General features: G+C 37.5%; 1 long non-coding RNA gene across 1 annotated transcript in view; it reads left to right on the top strand.

The window, feature by feature from the left end:
* The window catches only part of LOC108445385, a 31,635-nt gene that overhangs the window by 4,990 nt on the left and 4,236 nt on the right, over positions 1-22,409 (top strand). The window contains exon 2 of the long non-coding RNA XR_001860207.1: positions 1,024-20,636. This is a non-coding gene — a long non-coding RNA (uncharacterized LOC108445385). The remainder of the gene's footprint in view (positions 1-1,023; positions 20,637-22,409) is intronic.

Here is a 22,409-nt window from a genome sequence, read left to right as displayed (position 1 = left end):
TCCTTAGTCGTTTCACTGTTGTGTATGAGATTGGACCATTTGAACAATTACCATTACCATTTTGAACAATTGGCTTATAATTTTTCTTATAGTTGATGATAATTTGACAGAGATAATTTCTAGAGTAAGGCTATTGCTTGAGACATGCAGACTTTTGCAGTCATCGAAACTGAGGAAGTTTAAGCAATTACTGACCAAAGCTTTTTGCTGTGCTTCTGCAGGTACATTTTCTGCAGCAGTTATTACTGAGATATATTCTTGAACCTCTGCGGATGACAGCAAAATATGTACTAGCACTGACCAGGGTCAATTTCCAGCTTCCTTTTTTTTTCTAGCCTGTAAACTGGTAACTGTCATTGGTTGCTGCCAGTCTAAAAAAGCTCCTCCTGTTAAGGGAAAATGAGGAAAGGGATGGGTGGACAACTGGGGGAGGTAATAACTTTAACCAGTGCTGCTTGATCCCCCACTGCAAATGAGTCAATAGTCACAGCTCTAATTTAAAGTTAAAAAAAAAAAGTCTCTAACTTTCAAGAATGCAAATTCTCAAACTAGAAAAAAGTCAAAAAACCTAAAGAAACCCATTAAAGAACCAATACAAAGTAAGCGAACAAGATAATTATTGGAAGAAAGGAACTCCTAGTGAATATTGGGTTAGACTGCCACATCATGTCATAGATTGATGTAATGATTTCCATTAGAAATGCAGGTTTTGAATCTCATGGTTTTCAATTTTGTGACTAAGAGAAGATTGGAGTTAACAGTTCCGGTTTTATTTCACTTTTTGTTACTGTTAAGATTGCATTTATTGGATTGTTTGTTTTAATTTCCCCTCCTTTTTTTTTAAATATGTTTTAAACTGTCCAGAAATGCTGAATAATATTTGTGCCATGTGATACCTGAGCTAAGGAGCGTGTTGCATTCAGTACCTGTGAACTCTTCATTGCCTGTAGCCTCAGTGCATTGTCTACTGGAGCTTACCTTATCCTCTGATAGAATTGTTTGACTTATCTATGCTTATTTCAGGTTTGCAGGTGATGGTATTAAATTCATCATTTCCTAGGAAATTTGTTCTTGGAGGCACGTGAGTAGATCCTTTGGGAATATCTCCTCTGTTGTGGTGTAGTGGTTGTACTAAAAGAGAGACCATTAAATTGCTTTCTATGTATTTGGTTACTACCACAAATCTGGAATTCTATACTTGGATATAAATGGACAAAAATGTCTCCTGCTTTTGCAGGGCAAACTCTATTGAGTCAGCTGAGTCAGATCACACTGACTGCACAACTTTTGATGCAATGAATCAGAGAATTGGTATAGCTGTGCCAACACCCTGTTACTTCTGGCCATGTCATGTTGTTTGACACTTTAGAGAAATGTGCAAAAAGATCCATAAACCACCTGGCCAGTTGTTCAAGTTACATATCTTGATTAAAAAAGTCATGGATGAAGAAGCAGAAGTCAGGGAAACTGATGATCTTTTTCTAGTCCAGTGCTCAGTTAGACACCTTGTATTTAACAGAACATGAAGAAGCTCCCTTTTGTTTCTCTGTTTCTTTTCTAAATGATCATATTTTATGAAGCATGTGCGTACTAATCCACAGACATAGACAATTGGACTATTAAGATTCATTAAATTCATTGATTTGTCTTTTTCTTTCTGTTTCTTATCAGTCATTAATGATGCACAATGACTTGTCTCCCATTTTATTCATGTTTTCATCTATATTCCTCATATTTTATCTTGAACAAAGAGTAGTCTTGTGTCACGAAAGCTCATCAAAGTCATAATTGCACTTCATTTATCTGCACTGAACTGTCTGTCATCTGTTAGCATTTTGAACGCTCTATACATCTTTCTGCACTTGTCTGCATTCTTCCTCATTTATGTCTCCTGGACCATCCGTTACTTCTTCCTAGCTGCTTTTTGCTTTTAATTTGTTTTAATTACCGGGTGTGTTTGTAACCTTCTAGCAGTTTCAATGCAGAAATATTGGTAAAGCTTTTTTTCCCACATGTACCAACAGTTTATACTCAACACTACTATTTATCTAAAAAATGAATGTGCCAGCAAGGCAGAATAAATCTCAGTATTGAGGATCTGTTATACACCACAACAGCCTATACACATTTTCCTAATCTACCTTTTATGCTCTGGACATTATCTTTGACATAAACTAAAACTCAAAAGCACTCCAAATTCTTTATTGTAAGTAATTTCTGTAAAATTGTCAACTGATAATTATTAGACTGGTGGCCAGAAGGGGATAAGGACTGTTACTGATGATTTTCATTCCTTCTTGGTTTTATCATGCATCATGTTTTACTTTTAGTTAATGAAAATATTGCCTTATTTTTTTCTTATTATACAACTGCTTATGCTTGTCTTTTTCCTCCTAGGTACCTGTCTCATCATCTTTACTACATCTTATTTTAAAAGACCCGGCAAAACTGGGTTACAGAGGGTGCCTTACAAATTAGATAAAAAAAATTTTAAGAGGGCTGCTTTGGAAGAAGTAAATGTGGAAACATTAATTTTAGGCTGTACAGATACTGTGTTCCTTATCTGTAAAATGGGACAAATGAGCATCCTTTCCTTCACTAGGAAATCCTTCTTATGAGTAGGTGAAGGTTATCAGGCAGAAGGTTACTGTAGAAGGATAAAATAGCATATACCTTATGTTTCAGATTGTTAACTGATATACATTGGTATAATGGAATTAATGAAACTGTGGTGGTTTATATGAAAGGAAAACAAATGTGGATGGGTTTGTTTATTTGTTTTTGCATTTAGCAGAGCGTCAGGCAGATTAACAGTGGTATCATTACCTCACGTAGGTGAGTTTCAGAGGCCTAGGAACTTTATTTACTTGAGCTCAGGTGAACAAAACACTATTAAGTGTTTGGTAATTCTCTAGACTAGAAAAAATATCAGGTCACAAGAAATCTGCTGAAACTCAGTTTACGTTAATATCTCTCTGTAATTAGTTTTTCTACTTTCACTAAAATTGAAATTCTTGATAGCGTATAAAAAGTATTAAATAGCACTAAAAAGAGCAGAAGCCAGGTCAAAAGGAACAAATACTTCACCAGTCTTATCTTTTCATATGTTGTTTTAATTTCAATTAATTTTTTAAATACTAGAAATACTTTATATCTTTATACACACTGTATTATAAAATTAAACAAATCAATCTTTAGCAGGTGTTATATTTTTAAAGTAGCAATGGAATCATCTAAGGGGTCTATGAAGCGTTGCTAGAGTATGCCTAATTTGATTTTCAAATGTTTTTATTAAGCTAATAAGTTTTAACTGAGAAAGAACATATAGCTTGGAAACATAACCAGGTAATACATCATGATGGCTAATTATCTTCAATGCCAATTATACATTTGAGTTTGTCTATCTTGAATTTTCAGCTATTGTATCCTACTACAGACTATGACGTAGGAAACTTCTCATCACACACAAAATGGATTTGTCTCCGTAACTTCCTTAAGTAACAAATTCTTTTTTTCTCTTTTCCACTCTTTTGTTGGTTACCAGTTCCTTGTCAACTACAGCATCACACACCCACACATCTCAGCTGCCACTCTCTCATTTTCCATCCAAAACAGCAGAATACATCACCTGTTATCAATGCTGCCACTCATTCTCAAGAAACAATCAAGAAATAGGTACTTATCCAAGGCTCCTGGCAGCCACCCATGTTTCTAGTTTATTTCCTGATCTTCATCAACATAGAGTATAACATGGCTCTGGAAAAACTTCTAAACTTCAACTAGAAACAGTTAGTAACACAATGCGAACAGAACAAGTTTTGTAGTTTTTTTCACCAGCCCGGGAAGCTGATGAAAAACTAAATTCCAACTGCAGCAGCTAGAAGGAACTCCATTTTTCTGGCCCTCAGGGCCACAGATGAGACTTTATCTCTGGCTTCCCATGTTCTCTGCTTTTCTGGTGTTCTATGGAATATTCTGTCATTTTTTTGTTCAGCTTGCCTTTTCCTCCTGCCATATAATTGGTCCTGCTAAATGCGATAGCACACTCAGGCCTACTGACTGTCTCTTCTTTGTTGCTATTTAATCCCCTTTGCTACCTTACACCTCCTTTCTGCCAATAGATTGGCTGCGCCACTGCTGCCACTTGTGTCATTGAGGTTGTTGTTTTATACATCTATGCTGAAGTATGCTGTGGATTAACTATTTCTTAGCATTACTGCGTAGCTTTGACTTATTTATTGCTTCAAAGGACATAACTCTTCTCATGTTGCCTGCTTTTTCTCTTCTTGTACTCCTCTTCCCTCCTTCTTTCCCCAACCCTTTCATTTCTTAACCTCCTTTTATCTTAGCACAGAATCTCAAGCCCTAAATCACAAAGTGCAATGTAATAAGCACAAGTGGCTGTGCTGTTATAACTTACAAAAGAAAATGAAAAAGGGTCAGGGAAAATGCTCCCATTAATCTCTGCTCTTGCAATTTATACAGTTGTTTCTGCCCCTGCAGGACAGATAGCAAAAGATGCCAACTTTCAACTTCATCCCAACCTGCTTATAGGCAAAGACAATATGAAGTGGAAGATGAAATGGCCATACCCCACAGACATCACCTAGAAATGACATATTCATGCTTTATTTTTGTCTTCCCTTTTTCCTCCCCACAAGCTGTATCTCGTAAAATTTTGTCCTCCTGTGTTATCACCAGCGGTTTTTTTCATACCTAAACACAGCACGTGGTATACCAGGGACAACTGCAGTCTTCATTCTCAGGTCTGCTTAGTACTGGCAGGTGAAAGCAAAAACCCTGTTCCAGTTTGAATATCTGACAGCATCATTTAGAGCTACTGTCGGCTCTAAATTATTATTGCTAATGGTTATTGCTACTGCCTTTCCACCTAACAGCAACTGCTCAGATTCAGTGGTTTCTGGCTTTCCTACTCCTGCCACAAAACTGCCAGGGAAGTTCACGAGAGTAACAGGTCTGAGAGAGCTGTAAGCTAAGGAGGTATAGGGGCAGAGGGTGACTGGCTATATTTGGGACCTTGTGGCACAATTCCTGATTGAGAAGAGGGTCTACTGTTCTGTGTAGTGGCCACCGAAAGTCTTCTTCATGAGTCAAATTGAGGTGAAAGAATTTTTAACTGGAATGGGTCCAGCAGTGTTTTATGCCACATATCCCAAGTCCTTCCCTATCTTTTGATAAACAATAGGTTTCTGCTGTTTCTGAAACTCAGTAGCTACATTCTGGTCATCCTCCAGAGCACAAAAACATTTTGGGAAAAAAGAAGGCTGTGACTAGTTTTACATTTTGGGAATGCAGTGGCCGTGTTTTGATCATGTGTTGAGGAAGGATTATGACGGCCCTCCAAAATTAATCGACTCCCACTGCTTTCAACCAAATAATTAATCTGTCTTATATTGTATTTTCTACATGTCTGTGACCTCTCACTTGTCATTGGCTCTTCCTTCCAGAGTGAAAGAGTGACAAGATGGCTCATAGCATCATACATGATTTGAAAGATATTTACAAAAAGAACTCCCTAAAGAAAAAGATAGGAGGAACACTATAATTTACACTATTTGTGCAGCCTTCAGTGGAAGTGTGAGAAGAAGGCTGAAGGGAAAATAAAAGTTATGAAAACTGAAAATATGAGGTAGGGATGAAGGAAAGTTTGGGAGCAGTGGGTTTCTGAATGCTCTTTCCTATTAATTTAGATTCAGTGTATTGTTAACCAGCAGCCTGCCATTTTATTTTTTTTTGTTTTCACTTGGATGTATTTCTCAAACCATGAAAATTTAGGGCAAACCACTTTTCAGTGTTAAACGTAAATTAAGATTTTTCCTTTATTACCTTTTCCAATGCAGTATTTTGTGAAAATAATTTTTCTCTAGTTCTTTCTAACATAGGCAGAGATCTATATATACAGAGATGTATATAACAGTGTATAGTGTACAAATGCAATGTATACACAAATAAATATATTTACATAGCCAGGGATCTGCCTGTACTGATACAGTCTTTAAGCCAAATTCAACATTTATACAACTTGTCTCTCTGTATTATCCTAGTGTGTTTGGATTAAACAAGTCTGCAGCTTTCTAATTGTCATGGTTTAACCCCAGCTGCCAACTAAGCGAAACTGGCACACTAATAAAAGAGCTAACTCTTCCTTCCAACTCTGCACAGACCGTACATCTGGGAGATGATTTTGGAAGTGTGAAGAAGTCAAAACATCACTTCCTGGCACATGTTCTACTCCAGATGAACATGTCAGCACGCTCTTTTTGATTGCTTACCTGGTGCTAGTTCTCTGTGAAGGGTTCCCATCACCACAGGACTGATTCCCACTCAGGTTAGTGGAAATTGTCAAATTGTATGTCAGCCTTTTACAAACCCCAAATCCAGCTGGGCAATAATGAAAGAGAAATGCCCTTTTTAAGCCAGTGTGAATCACAGAGCATATACTCCACATCACATCTTGTTCAGTGGCTAATCACTGTATGCTGGGTGGGGAAGGAGTCTTCTGGTATTATCAGGACAGAAATTCTTCCTCTCCTGTCTTCTCAGGAGAGTATGATTAGCTGAAGCCAAATCTTCATGGACTCCAGGTTTTCAAAAGAATCCATACAAATCACAAGTCATCATGGCTGGAAGCAGGTGTCTTGCTGTGTTGAAACCTCAAAAACTTTGTTTTCTTACAGGGTCTGAACTCGCGAGTCATAAAAATGACATCAGTCTGACTGCCTGCTTGCTTTTGCCATGTTTTGCTTCTAACTTAAGAGCAGTAGTTATTTTCAGAACAACTGATCATAACATCTCTTAAAAGTTGGAAAAGCCTCACAACTGATGTTGCAAAGGTTTGATGTTTTCTCAGGAATGGTCCTTCACCCTTCTGTTCTGGATTTCCATAAAGGAATCAGTTGTTCTCACTGATGTAGTCCTTAGTTTCAGTTATACCTGTTGCAAAGTAGATGGCAGATGCTCTGCATCCTCCACATCTCACTAAAGGGTTTACATTGATAGCAACTGTATTAGTTTTAAGATCTCATAAAAACAGGCAGATGAGTTTTGGCACTGGTAAGAGAAAAGTTGAATTATGAGCAAGTTGCTGTAGGAATCTCAGCAGATCCAGTGATTAATTGTGTGCCTGCTGGAATTTCTGGGGTTTTGTAGCAATATCCAGGTTTACCATTGCTTTTCATAGGTATGATGGACTCGTAGCTGAAAAGTAAACAGAATTCAAAAAACTGTTAAATATATAATGAAGAAATAGAAGATAAATAATTATGTGACTGGATATATATTTACACAATGTAGAATAATGGTTCCAGAGAAAGTTTTCTGGCCTATTGGGTGAATAAAATGCATTTCTTAAAGGATTCCAATAATACTTTCATAGTTTTAAGGGGTAAACGGGCTAATTACTATTAAGGACATTTAAATGAGTTTCTTGTGTATATTTATGTGTGAGACCATGCTGCTAGATATGAATTTTCAGCAATTACTGCAATTACTACCTTACCTCTTAAATAGTGTCCCCTTTAATTCTAATGGAAAAGAAACAGGCTGAAGAGTCCTAAATAAGGCTTTAATTTAATTTGCTTACTTATCTAAACAAAATTTTGAAATAACTCACACTTAAAATGCAACAAAACCAGAGAGAAAGAGATATTTTTATTATGAATTCACTGAACCAGATCTCTTGAGACCAGAGATCACAAATATTTGTGAAATATGTTTCTGATGGACAGACATATTAAGAAGTGTATGGCCAATATGTACAGATTGGCTGGCACAAATACCTTTGACATGGTCATTCCAAAATGTGCTGTGACTGGAGTAGTTTGTTTTCCTTGGTGGCAAATAAGCATGAAAAAGAAGATTTTATTCAGAATGGTGTGTATCAACTCTAGTAGTATCTTGTGCAAGTGCTAGAGAGAGATATGGGCATTCAGAACAAAATCCTCAACAAGAAAACTTGACACCTAGAATATCTCTTCCAGGGTTTTTCTTCTAACTGTTACTACAGTACTTCCTTACTCTAGTTCAACACATTGCTGAAATTAGGGTCAACTCATTGTCAGATGAAATTTATTCTGTCAGAACTTGAAAACTTCCAAGGATGCAGACTGTACTCTTGGCAATCTATTTAATCTTGACTTCTTTCACTGGGAAAAAGTTTTTCCCTGTATTATGAGAAGTCAAGGCGGTCGGGTGAAGCCCGTGGTGACTGGAAAAAGAGAACCATCACTATAATTTTTAATAAAATGTAGAAGGGAAGACCCAGGGAACTACAAACTGGTGAGCCTCACCTCTATGCCTGGAAGGCTGGTGATGAGTCATGTCCGTCAGGGCTCCTCTTTCGATCAGTGCTCTGGAATATCTTTATGAATGGCACAGACAGTGAGATTGAGAGCACCCTCAGCAAGTTTCAAGATGACAAGAGGGTGAGTGGTGTGGGTGACAGAACAGAAGGATGGAAAGCCATCCACAGGGATCTGGACAAAACTTGAGATGTGGGACTGCAAGAACATATTGGGGTTCAACAAGTTCAAATGCAGGGTGCTGCACCCAAGTCGGGGCAATCCCAGACACGAGCACAGACTGGGAGAAGTAGTTATGGAGAGCAGCCTGAGGAGAAGGACTTGGGGTTTCTGGTGAATATGAGCCCACAGTGTGCACTCACAGCCCCAAAAGGCAAACATATCCTGGGCTGCATCAAAATAGGAGTGGCTAGCATGTTGAAGGAGGTAATTCTTTTCCTCTGCTCTCACGAGATCCCACCTGTGGTGCTGCATCCATCTCTAGGGTCCTCAGCACAGAAAAGACATGGACCTGCTAGAGCAGGTCCAGACGAGTGCCACAGAGTTGGTCAGAGGGATGGAGCATCCCTCCTATGAAGACAGGCTGAGACAGCTGGGGTGGTTCTCCCTGGAGAAAAGAAGGTTCTGGGGAGAATGTGATGTGGCCTATAGGTACTTAAAGAGTGCTTATAAAATAGAGGGGATAGTAATAGGACAAGGGGAAATGGTTTTAAACAAAGAGAAGATAGATTTAGGTTAGATGTTTAGAAGAAATTCTTTACCATGAGGATGGTGAGGTACTGGAGCAGGCTGTGTTGAGAAGTGGATGCCCCATACCTGGCAGTGTTCAAGGACAGATTGGACGAGGCCCTGTGCAACCTGATACAGTGGGTGGCTTCCCTGCTCACATCAGCAGGGCTTGGAACTAGATTATATTCAGGGTCTCTTCCAAACCAAGCCACTCTGTGATTTGATGACTCTATGATGCTCTTTATCAATGTCTTTACTGGATGGAGTTGGCTAAAACTGGACAAAGTAGCTTTATAGTGTTCCAAAGAGTGGCATGTAAATGGGAATGAGAAATTGTCTTGATTCCTTGAATGTGCCCTCCTCTTGTTCCTACAGCTCAGAATGCAGTTAGCCCTTTCCGTTGCAGGTATGCACAGATGGCTCATGCTCAGCTTTTTAACTACTGCAAACTCTGAAATTTTCCTGCAGAACTGCCTGGAACCAACCCATCCCAGCCTGTAACACTGCAAGAGGCTCTGCTTCCCATGTACAGGCCTTTACATTTGTCTTTGCTGAATTTGATAAGGTTCCTGTTGGCCCCATTCCTTCAGCAGTCTGGGTCCCTCCACCCTCAACTGTATTGACTGTTCCTCCCCTCCTTGTTGTCACCTGCAAACTTGAAGAAAGGGCCTCATCACCTCCTTCAGGTTATTGTTAGAGGCACTGAACAAGACAGATATGTAATGCAACATTAGTGTTTAAAGAATTCAAGTAGCTCTTTGTGTCTTTCTGGTTCTGACACTCAAAAGTCTCCCTCCTAACTGTTCTTAACTCTGACCAGCTGAACCAGGGGCAAATTGCTGGCCTCTACACCAAAAAATGTCTTTTATTTCACTGAAAATGTTGTCTGAATGAAGACCAAAAGATTGTGTCATTCATAATACTGGGCATTCTTTCAACAAAGGGATTTCAAGAAAATCTCTGGTTCAGCAAATGCATAAAAGAGAGTCTTTTGATTTTCATAGCTGTACAGCACAGTACTAGCAGGGTAAGCTTGGTGTATAATTATCATTTCTGAGAATGAATTGAAATAAAAGATCTTTGTGATGAAATATGTGTTCTAAAATGTGAGTGCTATATTCTATGGATTGTCATTACTTTGAAGTCTTAAAATAAATAAATGTTTCCAGAAGCAAACAGGCTATTTAGATGCCAAATTCTTTTGTTTTTATAAGTGTCCCTTTGAATGCATAGAATCCAGCATTTAGCACTTGGCATCTAATTAACTTGTTATCAGGGAGGAAGTCACGGAGCAATGCCATTCCCCATTCTCATAAGTACCAGAATCTGTTTTTAAACTGTGGAGGAAGAGCACTAATAATAACAGCTTTCGCTGCTTAACTACTGTTTCCCTTCCAGCTCCATACCATACCTTAAAAGAAACCCTCCCCCTAACTCAGGGGAAAAAAAAAGGCAACAAAAAACAAATCTAAAAAAACCCCTCCTTAGCAAGATATAACCCTCAGGATTTTTCCCATTATTAAAGTGTATTGTTCTTTTATTCTGCTTTGAGAAACCTTGTTCTTAGTACATTTTTAAGCTAATGGAGATGAGATTCTGGGGAAGATGAACCAGGGAGTTTGCGTATTTTCTATAACTAGACTTCCAGGAGACCAATTAATTTTAGCTGGAATGATGGAGGGACAGTTCTGTTATTCACCTTTTCAAAGTGCAGAACAGGCTTTGCTTGTATTGAGTAGGCTCATCAAATTTACATCACCATTTAATTAAATGTTTGTAGCAATAATTGACCTCAGGAGTAAGTAATTTGGTAATAAATAGATTCCACTGTTTCTAAATACTATTTTACTGACTCTGAGATGCTATTCATAGGCTCATAGCTTTGCCTCAAATCTCATTAGCAATTTACTTAAGTGAATATTCCATTGTAGAATTGACAGTGAATCAGAATGAAGTTTGACAGAGATTTCAGAGCATGGTCCAAAAGAAAAAATAACATGCCTTTCTCTGAAACTTTTCAGGGACAGCTCAAAACTGAGATATGAAAAAAAAATAAAAAGAAAAACAAGCCAAACCCTGATTTATTTAGTGTCTTCATGTTTTTCTATTTTTTTTTTACCTGCTTAAATAATTGCTTGAAGAATTTGGAGCATATCTCAGTTTGAGTTCAATAGTGTTAAAAATAAAAATGCAGGACCTTTTTATTAGTTTTGATGAAATACAGTGATAACCTCGAGAAACCAAAATGGACACACATTTCACATCCTCCCTCTTCCAAACTATCGATTTATTACTCTGCTTTTGTTTAAAACCTATGAGCTAGGTTCAGAGGTGATGCATAAAATGTGTAATTTAGAGTCCTTTATGCTCAGTTAGACACCTTAAGACCTACTTACACTCACTTACTAGAGTATAAGTCAGTGAAATGGAGTGTAAATTGATGTGATTTACGTGTGGAGGAGCTGGCAGAGTGAGAAGGTATTAGCTATAGGAGGGAATAGACTTTATGTGAGTACTTTCTAATGCTCAGCTGGTTTTCTTGCTACTCCTCTATATCCCTGAATAAAGATGTCTACTTTTGACTGCTTAAGCTCCTGTGCATTCAGTGAGAATTTCTGGGACAAAGGCACTGATTAAATATAAGAAGCCTGATAAAAGTTGTGTGCTGAGGAGTGAGTATGGGGTTTATGAATAAGCAACTAGAGGCTATGCTTCCCATTCCTCTTTGCAGTTAGGTGTAAACCCAGCAGTTCTGTAGTTACTTGTAATGACTCTTCTCATCTATGGTTCTTGCTCTGCTTTCTATCAGGAAGATTTTTACATCCAGTGCACACTGCATGTTTTGCCCTGATGCCTTGTTTGACAAGCTGGCAGGTAAGAGGAAAGCTCCACCATATTTTCTGTGGGATAAGAACATGCACCTGGCAGTTACCACGTTGCTGTAATTTCACACTCATACCCTGCGGTAAGCTGCTCTTTTGCCAAGTGAGCTACGTAAAACCTTGTCAGCTTCCAGAATTGTACCACTTGAAACATGTCAGTTGAAACACTACCAGTACAGAGGCAATTCCTGCAGGATAAAGAACCATAAATCTATTAATCTCAGTTTCTACTGCCTTAAAAAATCTTCTGATAGTAAACCAATTTAATAATTAAAAAACCTCCCAAAACCTGACCAAAATACTTAGCCCTAGATCATAGTTATAACATAAGCAAGACTCAAGTTTCAAGTTAATCTGAAGTACAAAGAAAATAGGGGGATAAAGCATAAAGAACAAAGGAAGAAGAGTAATGGAGATATGAGCTATCCTAGTAAAGATCCTGGGAAGACTTTGGTCTCGTCTCCTCTGGAAAGTTTTGGAGCATATATATGTAAAATGTGAAAAAAACCATAACAAAAATATGTATCCAGCTTTTGTTTTGCTGGCAAAACCAGATGCAATTGTTCTGGCCAAAAAATATTTCAGCAAGTGTTCTTCATTTTGCACAAAGATCTAACACTGTCTTTTCTTTTTTTCTTTTTTAATTTATCTTCTGTTTTGTTTTGGTTTGGTTTTGTTTTTGTTTTTCTTTAATTCTACATTTTGATAGAAAGCCTTTATCAAATCATTATTGTGATGTAGTTATATATTTTATTACACAAGATGATAAAGGTATTCATATGGGTATGAGCTATATGTAAGCTTTTTGCTAAGTATATTAGTATTATATATTGGTAAAGTTAAATCTTATAGACAGAAAAAATTAAGCCATTATATGAACTATAACTTTTACGTACAATATATTTTTTTAAAATTCTATTTTGTTTTTCCCCCAGCTAAACTGTAAATAGGCAGCTAACCACAATAAGTAAACCTACTCTAGGATTTAACTGCTATTTCAGTTTGCATTCAAATCTCAATTTATACTAAGAAGATTCTGCAGTGCTGCCAAAAGCTTTTTTGGTGCAGGAATGAATCCAGCTAATGCTTGCTGAAACTGTAGTCAAGACAAAGAAAGTAATTTTTTTGTTACACATTAGAATGATCACATGTTCCAATATAAATTCAACTCACTTTCTATACAACTATCTTAATCTTGATTAGAATTATAATTTTCATCCTTTTTTTTCACTTGTTTCTAAATGAAATCTTGCAATCTACCTTGAATTTACACATGTGCATTTCCCAGATAGTAATATTCATTCTAAAATGATGAACATTAATGTTACCCAACTCATCTATTAAGTCCTTCTTTAAATAATAAAGACATGAAGCCATCAAAACTTTTGCCCAATTGGCGGCTACAGTTACGGTCCATTTTCATCTCATTGTTACATCGTATCCCACAAATAAACAAATATTTACCTCATTAATAATTAAAGAAGCATCCTATATGTTTCTATTTCAAAATAGTTAACATTATATCTTAAAACAATTGTTTTAAAAGAAGTAAACATAATTGAAACTAAATATGACACCAAGTCTGATTTTATAAATAAAAAGAAGAGTTTGGGAGATCATGTAACTTAAGAGAAAATAAGGGTTTATCACATTGCTCTTTGTTAAAAAAGAAGTATGAAGTGCAAGGAATAAATTTAGAAGAAAGAAAATATGCAAGCTAGCTTACATAGTATATCCCCAAAGAGGATAACGAATATGAGGCCGCTTGGACTTACTGCTGATGTTCACGTGAACAAATCCTTATTTTAAGGGAGACTGACTCAGCAAAGCAAAAAGCTACAGCAAATGTCAGCGAAACAATTTTCTATGAACCAGCAAGGCATTAAAAAGAGTTTTTGTGTGTACGTGCAGCTAAAGGAACCAGCACTCCACCCCCACAGGTGCTCTTTCACTGGCTGTGGTCAGCAGGATCACTTGGGTGAGACTGGGGCCAGGCGCAGAGTAGCCCCGGCTGACCTGAGAGCTTGTCATAGCACAGTCAAATGCATGGAAGTGTTGATTTGCCAGCACCACTGTGACATTTGAAAAGTATGGCTGTGGTGTTGGAATTAACTGAAGGGAATATAATTATCTATGATATTTGTGTGTCTCCAGTTACTGTGCTATTTTGGTGTCAGCCGTAGAGCTGGGATAATGGCAGTGGCCCAAGCAGATACCATCTTGAGATGGTTCTTCTGAATATAGAAGGAGAAGTTTTTATATTTCTTTGTCTTCCTGAACTTTCACTTTTTATAACCTGGGGATACCAAATTGTGTCCCTAAGATTCACACTTAACATGAAAAAAGACAGAAAATAAATAAGAATTATGGAATTTATTTCATAGAGTCATTGGAGATATAGATCCACCTTGGCACATATTAACATAGGAGTTCAGGAAGTAGATTCAGACTATGAACTCCTGTAAGATGAAGCCCTAGAAATACTTTGTAAAGAATTCACTACCTAGATTTAGTACTTTTTCTTTCTCCTGCTTCATTTAATCAATTTTATAGGGAAGCTTTGACTAAAATTCTATCTGAATTGTAGGGTGAGGCTTTCATTCATTTGCATTTGAGAGCCTTTGACCAGTTAAATTTGGAGATACCAGAATTCACAAAACAAAATTAAAAGCAATTTGTGAACACCTTCATTTCCTCACAGCTTTAGTAAACAACTTCAACAGTTTTTCCACTAAATTCAACAGCACTGGTATCAGTCATGGGAAGAATTGTAAACCTGAATAACTGCCTTTAAGCTGTTAGCAATGCTATGTAATTTAAGAACAACAAGGTTTTGAGTGCATTAACTAATTTTCTGCTTTGTAGAAGCCTTAATAGCCCTTGCATGGGTAAATTAGGCATTTTCTTCAAACATTACCCTTCTATTTAAGAAGTTCCTATATATGAATAAAGCGTGCAACAGTAGCCAAATCCATCTGCTTGTTGAAGCTAGGATTCTTTTTTATAAAGAGAGTGCTTAGTCATTTGTAGCTGTTTATTGCATAGTTGCTTATTGACTATGATCCTGACTTACTTGAGAACTGTTTTTAAAAAGCAGATTCATTGCTAGAGTGTTTTCAAAGATACCTCACCTTTCTAAGGTAGTTCTGCACCTTTAGGATTTGAAATATTTAAAAGTCTGATGCCTGAGGTTTACAAATTGATGTAATCCTGACTTTTTGTTCTTGTTCTTTTGTTTTAAAGGGCAGACTGTTGTATAAATTTTTTGTTCAGGGATGCATATTTTTAGGATGAAGAAAAATACACCTTCAAAGGCATAAAGCCATACTAAAATCTAGGACCCACATTCTCTTATGATTCAACTACTGTATCTTCACTGAAGTAAAAAGAGGTGCTCCAGATTGTCAGAAGTGTGAAATGAGAACAGGATCCTTCCCTAACATGCATCACTGTGAATTTTAACACCATACATATGTCTAAAATCCAAAGAAATTCGTATCTATATTTGGCTTTGGAAGCACATGAAATTTGAGTGAGCAGTTTTCTTAACCAAGAATAAAAATAGCAGATAAAGATATATAATGCTGACCAAAATCAAATAAAAATGGCATATGAATCAGTGAACAACTCATACTACGACCTCGTTGATTGATTCGTGAATAGTTTATGTTTACTCTCAAACTTCATATTAAGCAGAACTATTCCTGATTTTATGATGTTGCCTGCATTGAAAACGGTATATTCCCTGAGAGGTCTCTTTTGGGTCAAGTTTTTGCTATTGTGTTCATCAAATAAATTCACATTTGATACTATAGAATGAGATAAGGTAATCCACTGTAGCAGTATTAATGTTGCACCTCACCACCTGTAATTTGACTTCAGCTCTAAAGGTCACTACTGGTATTATTAAAAGAAAAGTGTATTGAAGTGTGTTGACCTAGGAAATGCCTAGACCAGCGTCACAGTAAGCCAGGAAGGGAGAAGCCTTTCTAAGGTCTAGTCTAATTGATTGGAAGTTATCAACTGTCCCACACAAAGGGAGAGCTCATGAACATTTCTCAGAGCAGAAATACTCATTGAGATCTTTAACAAAAAGCAGAAAAAGTCTGTGTTTCAAAGGAAATGAAATAGTCAGTGGGTCTGTCATATCCTGAGTTTCCTACTCTCCATCTTTTTCCCTGTCTAAGATTGTGATGGCTATATTTTAGGTTTGGGCCCATGCCACTCATGATCTTGCTGATCCTTTCTTCTTTTATCTGATATCTCAAGCAACGAAGGACAACCACACACTACTAAGAAGAAAATGACTCTCTCCAGCTCCCTTTTCCTTGTGCCTGTAATATCTGCTTGAAAGATATGACATGGTTCTCAGGAAAGATCCATTTTCTATACGTATTAGCTAATCCCATTAAAAACTCCATGGAGTATTTTTCACTCAGGCACACAGAAGAGCAATTTTTCATTGTTTGGAGAGCTCCATCTGTATTGTTTTATTAAACAGAATGAAAAGGAACAATCAAGCTCATTTAAAGCACTTTCAACAAAAGATCTCACACATATGGAACCACAGACAAATCCCCCCATATGTCAGTCACTAAGTCCCAACAGGAACACTGATTTCACAGCAAGAATGGTGGTGGACTCTGGATGTCCCTTCTATCGCAGATTACTGCATGATTCTAAGATTGTATTTTGGTTTTCTTTGGTCCAGGCTATGATGCTTAAGACTGAACTTGGACCTCTCTGTTACTACAGGAAAAAAAAAAATGTAGCCTCAAGAACAACTTCCTTAAATGAATCTAGTAACTTGCATGCTCAGGAATCACTGAGTAAATAAAAAGAGTAGGTGACATGAATCTACAAAACATAAGAAAAAAAGTGCATTTCATTTCACCATTAAAACTCACCTTCTTATCCTTGGAATTCCATGTAAAGACAATTAGTGGGCTAGCCAAGTAAATCAGATCTCAAGTCATAGCTTAGAATCTCAGAAATCACAGTGTACCGCCTGACTGTTGATGTAGCCTGGTGTCCCACCCTGACAGCACTGCATGGAAGCCATCCATTGGGTATGCTCTCACTGTTTTCAGGGTCTACCCTGGTCATCCAGGTTAAGAAAGTAAAAAAATAGAATATAAGGAGGTCTTTCTTTCTTCTCTCCCTTCTTGACTATTTGGATAAGATTAGATGGGGCAATGTGAATGTCAGTGGTGACATCTTTCCTTGTTTGTCTACTTTGGATAATCATTAGTCCAGAGTTTGGCTTGACTTGGATTTGAACTCTGATTTTCGCCTCTTGGTATGTTTTCAGCTGCCTCAGAAAGATGACAGGATAAGCGTAAAACTCTCCTACCAAGGACACAAGCAGACTACAGCTAGCACAAGGCATACACTGTGGCAGGAACAACCACAGCTGTTTCAGGAGCACTGAAAGCTCTCTTTTTTTGGGGTGGAGCTAACGAGAATTAACTTGGAGAGGGAGGAAAAAAAAAACTAAAGAGATACTACACTGTTGCAGCAATGATTTTTCCAGTTATGTTTTATAGACCAAACTACATTAGCCATTTCTCCAGTATTTGCATCTGTGAAAAATGAAGAAATAATTCATGAGTTCCAGGAAGAAGTTAGAAATGCATTTATAAATTTATTCATTAGAATTTTTCCACAGAGAACTTGTAACTCCATTTTGAAGACTTGACACATTAATAAAACTGCTGAAAGGTTAATCTCTGTGCCCAGTGTATTTCTCATATCATTATTTATGCCTTCTTAGTACAGTATCTTTGTAATCTTCCTAATTAAACTGTGGCTATGAATGCAAATTTTTATTTTGCTGTTGTGTATTTTAACAATGCTTAGCATCACTACATGTGTTAATTATGAGCAGAGCAACATCATTTTCTGGGTCTAGGGACTATTAAAAAGGGTATCAGTTGTAAGGGACACTGCAGATAGATGGAAATAGTGATTCTAGTCACTGTTCCCTACTGAGACAATGGCTTTGCTCTCATGTCACGTTCTTGTGACAGTGAGTAAGTACTGAAAGAATGAAATAAGCTCCAAATTTCTGTATAGCAAAAGCTGTATCTTGAACTTTGCTCTGAACTTCTGATCCCATAGAGATAATGTTCTTCCTAGTGCTGCTGAACTCCTAAGCTATAAGTAATGTCCAAAGAGCCATCTCTGCACTGTCTTTTCTCAAGAGAAAACTTTCTATTTTGTATCCATGAGTAAAAAGATAGCATCTGAATACTACTTTTAAACACAGCTTAGGAATCAGCTGCTCTACTTCTCTACATATCTCTGACTATATTCTGAAGTACAAAGGAGAAGAAAATTGCCTTAGTACCTTTGAGGATATTGCCATTAGACACTAATGTTGCTCCTTTTGGCACAGTGCCATAGGTAAAGAGAGACGGGCAGAAAATATCAACTTATCAAGGACCTCAGCAGAGTGAGATAATTATATACAACATATTTACATAAATTATTTCACCTGCTTGCTTCATTTCCTATTAAATAGCTCTGGTTACTCTTATCTCCTGGGAAGGGTCTTCTAGGGATCACCCTCATGAACTGTGATAGCATGCATTCAACATTAGCTCAGCATTAGCTCAACATTTAGCAACTAATAACACTGTAATTTCTGAATTGGGATTGAGAAAATGTGAGTTATGGCTCACAAAAAGTACAGTGTTGAAAGATTTTATGATTATTTAAAGGTATGACTTCTGAAAGTTGCCTGCTTTTTCACTGCTGTTCTATCTTTGCATAGTCACAGATTTCATAGGAAGATACCTGTTGCTCAGAGAGAGGGTCATGGGATCTTATGCTACAAATATTCTTTCTCCTCCGAGCCAAGAAATTTTAACCAATTTACAGCTCAGGGCTGTTGCTTCACTGGACAGCTGGTTGTATGTATTTATTTCAAGTCAGTGTCCTCTTTAATTTCCCTTTAAGTTCTCTCCCTTGGAGTAGCTCATTAATGGAGTAGTGGACAAAACCTGTTAGGTTTTACCCCCAGTGGCCCTAATTCTTAGCTAAATATTGTCAGAAATAAGGATTGACTTGCCTGAAATAAACTGCAGCACAAAACTGGTGGTACAGAACGATAAGCTTACAGGTGCTTTACGGCATACTTTTAGTCCAGTGGACTATTTACTTTAATGACAGCAAGGGCAAGATCAGTGTTTTTGTATTTTCTGAAGTGAAATTATCTTAATATGCATAATCTTTACACAATTTTAGGAAATCTGTGTCCGCTTATTTATTTTTATTTTGCCTTTTTTTCCTTGATTTTTCTTGCAAGGCTTGAGTAAAATATATGTCAGGATCTTTTAAATCAAGACTGGGGGAGCAGAACTCCTGCAAAGTGTTAAATAGGTCTGCCACTGGTACAGAACTTTAAATGCTTGAAACAACATGAAATGCATGAAACAACAACAAGTTCCAGTAGTGATTAATAAGAATTCATGACTGATTTTTAGCTGGGATATCAGGGCTATAAGTACAGTCTTAGTACCTTAGTGACTCAGTAAATTAAGACACTTCAGCTTCCTCTTTATAATTTTTTTTTTTTTTTGGTGGCCTTTCTAACAATTTGTGGGCAGGTAATCTTCTGGATGCTACATATCCTTGTTCATGAAACTAAAAATAAGTTTGGTTGAACATAAAGTGTGAACCATTGCACTATGGTGTTTCAGCCACCCTTGCTTCCTATTTCCAACATCCAGATATACAGCCCTCCTTGGCAGAGTTATCAAGGTTCTTTTCTCTTAAGAGAGTTAATTTATACATATCAGATTTCCTCTAAGGGTGAGGCTTCTAAGTAGCACCCTGCTTTTTACATAACTAGGACTCTGGGAGTGGCTTTCTTCTGTACTCTTTGATACTGGCATACTGGCTTTCCTGGGCTGCCCTCTAATTTGGAGTGATTTTGGTGAGACGAGATTAAGGTCTGTCATGCCAGGGATTTGCATGAGCACTTCTTCATTCCATATGCGACACTTTGGTTTAACTTTTGATGGGAAAGTAGAATTCAGGGTGTCTGACCTATTTATCCCTTTTCTGTTCCTTTTTTTGAGATAAAATTGTCATACAGATTAATTGCATACAACAGAGTATGTGTGTTTGGTTACTGTGTCACTTTTGGTAAATCAAAGAGAAAAATCTTTTGTAATCAGCTAGCCCTTAACTTAATAACACTTTTGATAAATTGCTTGTATACAATAGGTTAACAAACTCAAACATTAAAGATTTCAGTTCGACACTGCTGGAATGAATCATACAGATGCAAAAGGCCAAATTTACAATTCTTTATCTGGAGTAAAGAAAAAAAAATCATATCAGTTTCAGAACCTGCACTGACTGAATAAAGAATTTCAAATCTGGCCTAAGGAAGTTAGAGATATGCTTGAAGCATAACTGTTCTTTACACCATTTACAATTCCTTTACCAGAGAGTTTTAGCACACTGTGGATCATTGTTTATTGTATACTACCATTAAGAAAGACCTCTTTATATTCCTTTTTTTTCCCCTTTCTTTTCCTAATTTATGCCCTTTTCTTGTAAATTTTCAGCTTCCCACATACACAACCCCCTTGCTGGATCTGCCACACTCCAAAACCTGAGTGACAACAGGCTTGACAACCTTTGGGGTGGTGAAAGATCTGGCGAGAGCAAGCCTCCCCAGCATGCTCATCAGGTTAGTAAGGATACTGTCATGAATGGCAGTGCCATATATTCTTGTCAGCCATAAGTGCAAAGTGATTGCAGCCAAACCTTTCCTCACAACAAAAGGAGGAAAGGCTGAAAAAACCTTCTTGAGATAGTGAGTTGAAAGATTATGATGCTTTCCAATTTATAAGAGAAGGCTCCCTACAAAGTACTTTTCAGGCATACCTGCTTCTTGTTTCTATCATTTGCACACTGTAAAGAGGCCTTACTGTGGCTGTAAATATAACCTATTTGAATTTTATAGTCTTTTACGCTGCTGGAACAGTGTGCTGAGGCTTTAGGGCAAACATGAAATAAAGCCAGCTTGTTCCATTAAGACCTTCATTCACCTATTTTAGGGATTTCCCTCTCAGAAAGATCATGGAGGTAAAACAACTTTACTGGGTAACCCTGACTGCACAAGGGAAATATCTACTTCAGTCTCCCCAGTGCTCAAGCACACCCTGTCTTCAGCAACTCTGCGTGTGTGTGTGGGTGTGTGGACACCTATGTCCCTCCTCTACCTTTAGGTGGCCAGGAAAAACAGAGACTGTCTCCAAGGGGATGATAGCAAAGTAGGTGTATCTGGCTCATTCATTGGAAAAAGGTGTGTGAATGCCAGCTGTGATACGGTGGAAGGAACAGGGAAACAGCTGTCAAGCTCAAGGTCAGCACCTCAGGAGCCGGAATCTACCAGCAGTTTCAGTTTATGCTGCTTTGTTAAAACAAAAACGCAGTCAGTCCTATTTCAGTTTGCATTAAAACATGCTCTTTACTTGCTGCAGAGGTAATAATCGTAATAACTATTGCAGATGAACATTTGTCATATTTGCTGTCCCTGTCATATCACACCACCATACATGACTAAACATCCTGAGGCTGAGGGAAAACAATAGTACCTCTCCACTTCCTTTGCACACCCTCATATTAGCCAGGTAAAACATGATTTCCACAGCTCCTTTTGATAGAAGTAACAGTAATCGTTGCCTATTTAAATCTGGTAGGTGAAGGACTCAAAGTTAAGTGACATTTTCTAGGTCAGAAAGAGATTCAGCCCCTGTATTTTCAATGGCAAGTCAGAGCCCTGACTTCTGCCTTGTGCTCCCACAGCTAAATTTTATCTCCTAGAGCTGAACAGTGGTGATGAATGTGCTGTGGAATTTGCTTTGAAAAACAAATATTTAACTTTCTACAGATCACTGAAGACCTGATAAAACTCTTGAGTGTCACCTAACCAATTTCCCTTCATTTTTAATTGAAAAATCTTTTTATTCTTTTAATCTAAAAGTGTGGTTCAAATAAAAATGGAAAGGCCATTTAAATTCTTTTCAAATATCATTCACGCAAATAGGATTCACAAAGTCAGAGTGTTCAGAGTGAGACTTTGAAGGAAAAAAAATCCTTTTAAAAGCATTAATTTCAAAAATAGGAGTCACATTTATGATTAGTCAAGAGGGCCAACGCTTCCTTCTTGCTTCTGGGTGTGGAGAGGCCAGGAAAGCAGGGCTGGGCTGTGTGTGGGGGTGATGTGAGCAGCGTTGATATCCTGGGTGATGCTCCTCAGTGCACAGGCTGGTGGTGCAAATTCCATGGTGGGGAAGGGCAGAACAGGAGCCAAGTAAGCACTCCAGAGAGCAAGGTAGTGATATAGAGAGTTTGTTCCCAGGAAAGACATGGGAATGCTGCATGAGCTAATTCATCTAGTTCCATTCTCCAAAATGGGAGATTTGAGTCCACAAAAGGCATTTTAAAAATCATTTGA

The sequence above is a fragment of the Corvus brachyrhynchos genome, unplaced genomic scaffold (assembly GCF_000691975.1).
Source record: "Corvus brachyrhynchos isolate BGI_N302 unplaced genomic scaffold, ASM69197v1 scaffold1, whole genome shotgun sequence".
Lineage (NCBI taxonomy): Eukaryota > Metazoa > Chordata > Aves > Passeriformes > Corvidae > Corvus > Corvus brachyrhynchos.
This window is presented reverse-complemented; position numbering and strand designations above follow the sequence as displayed.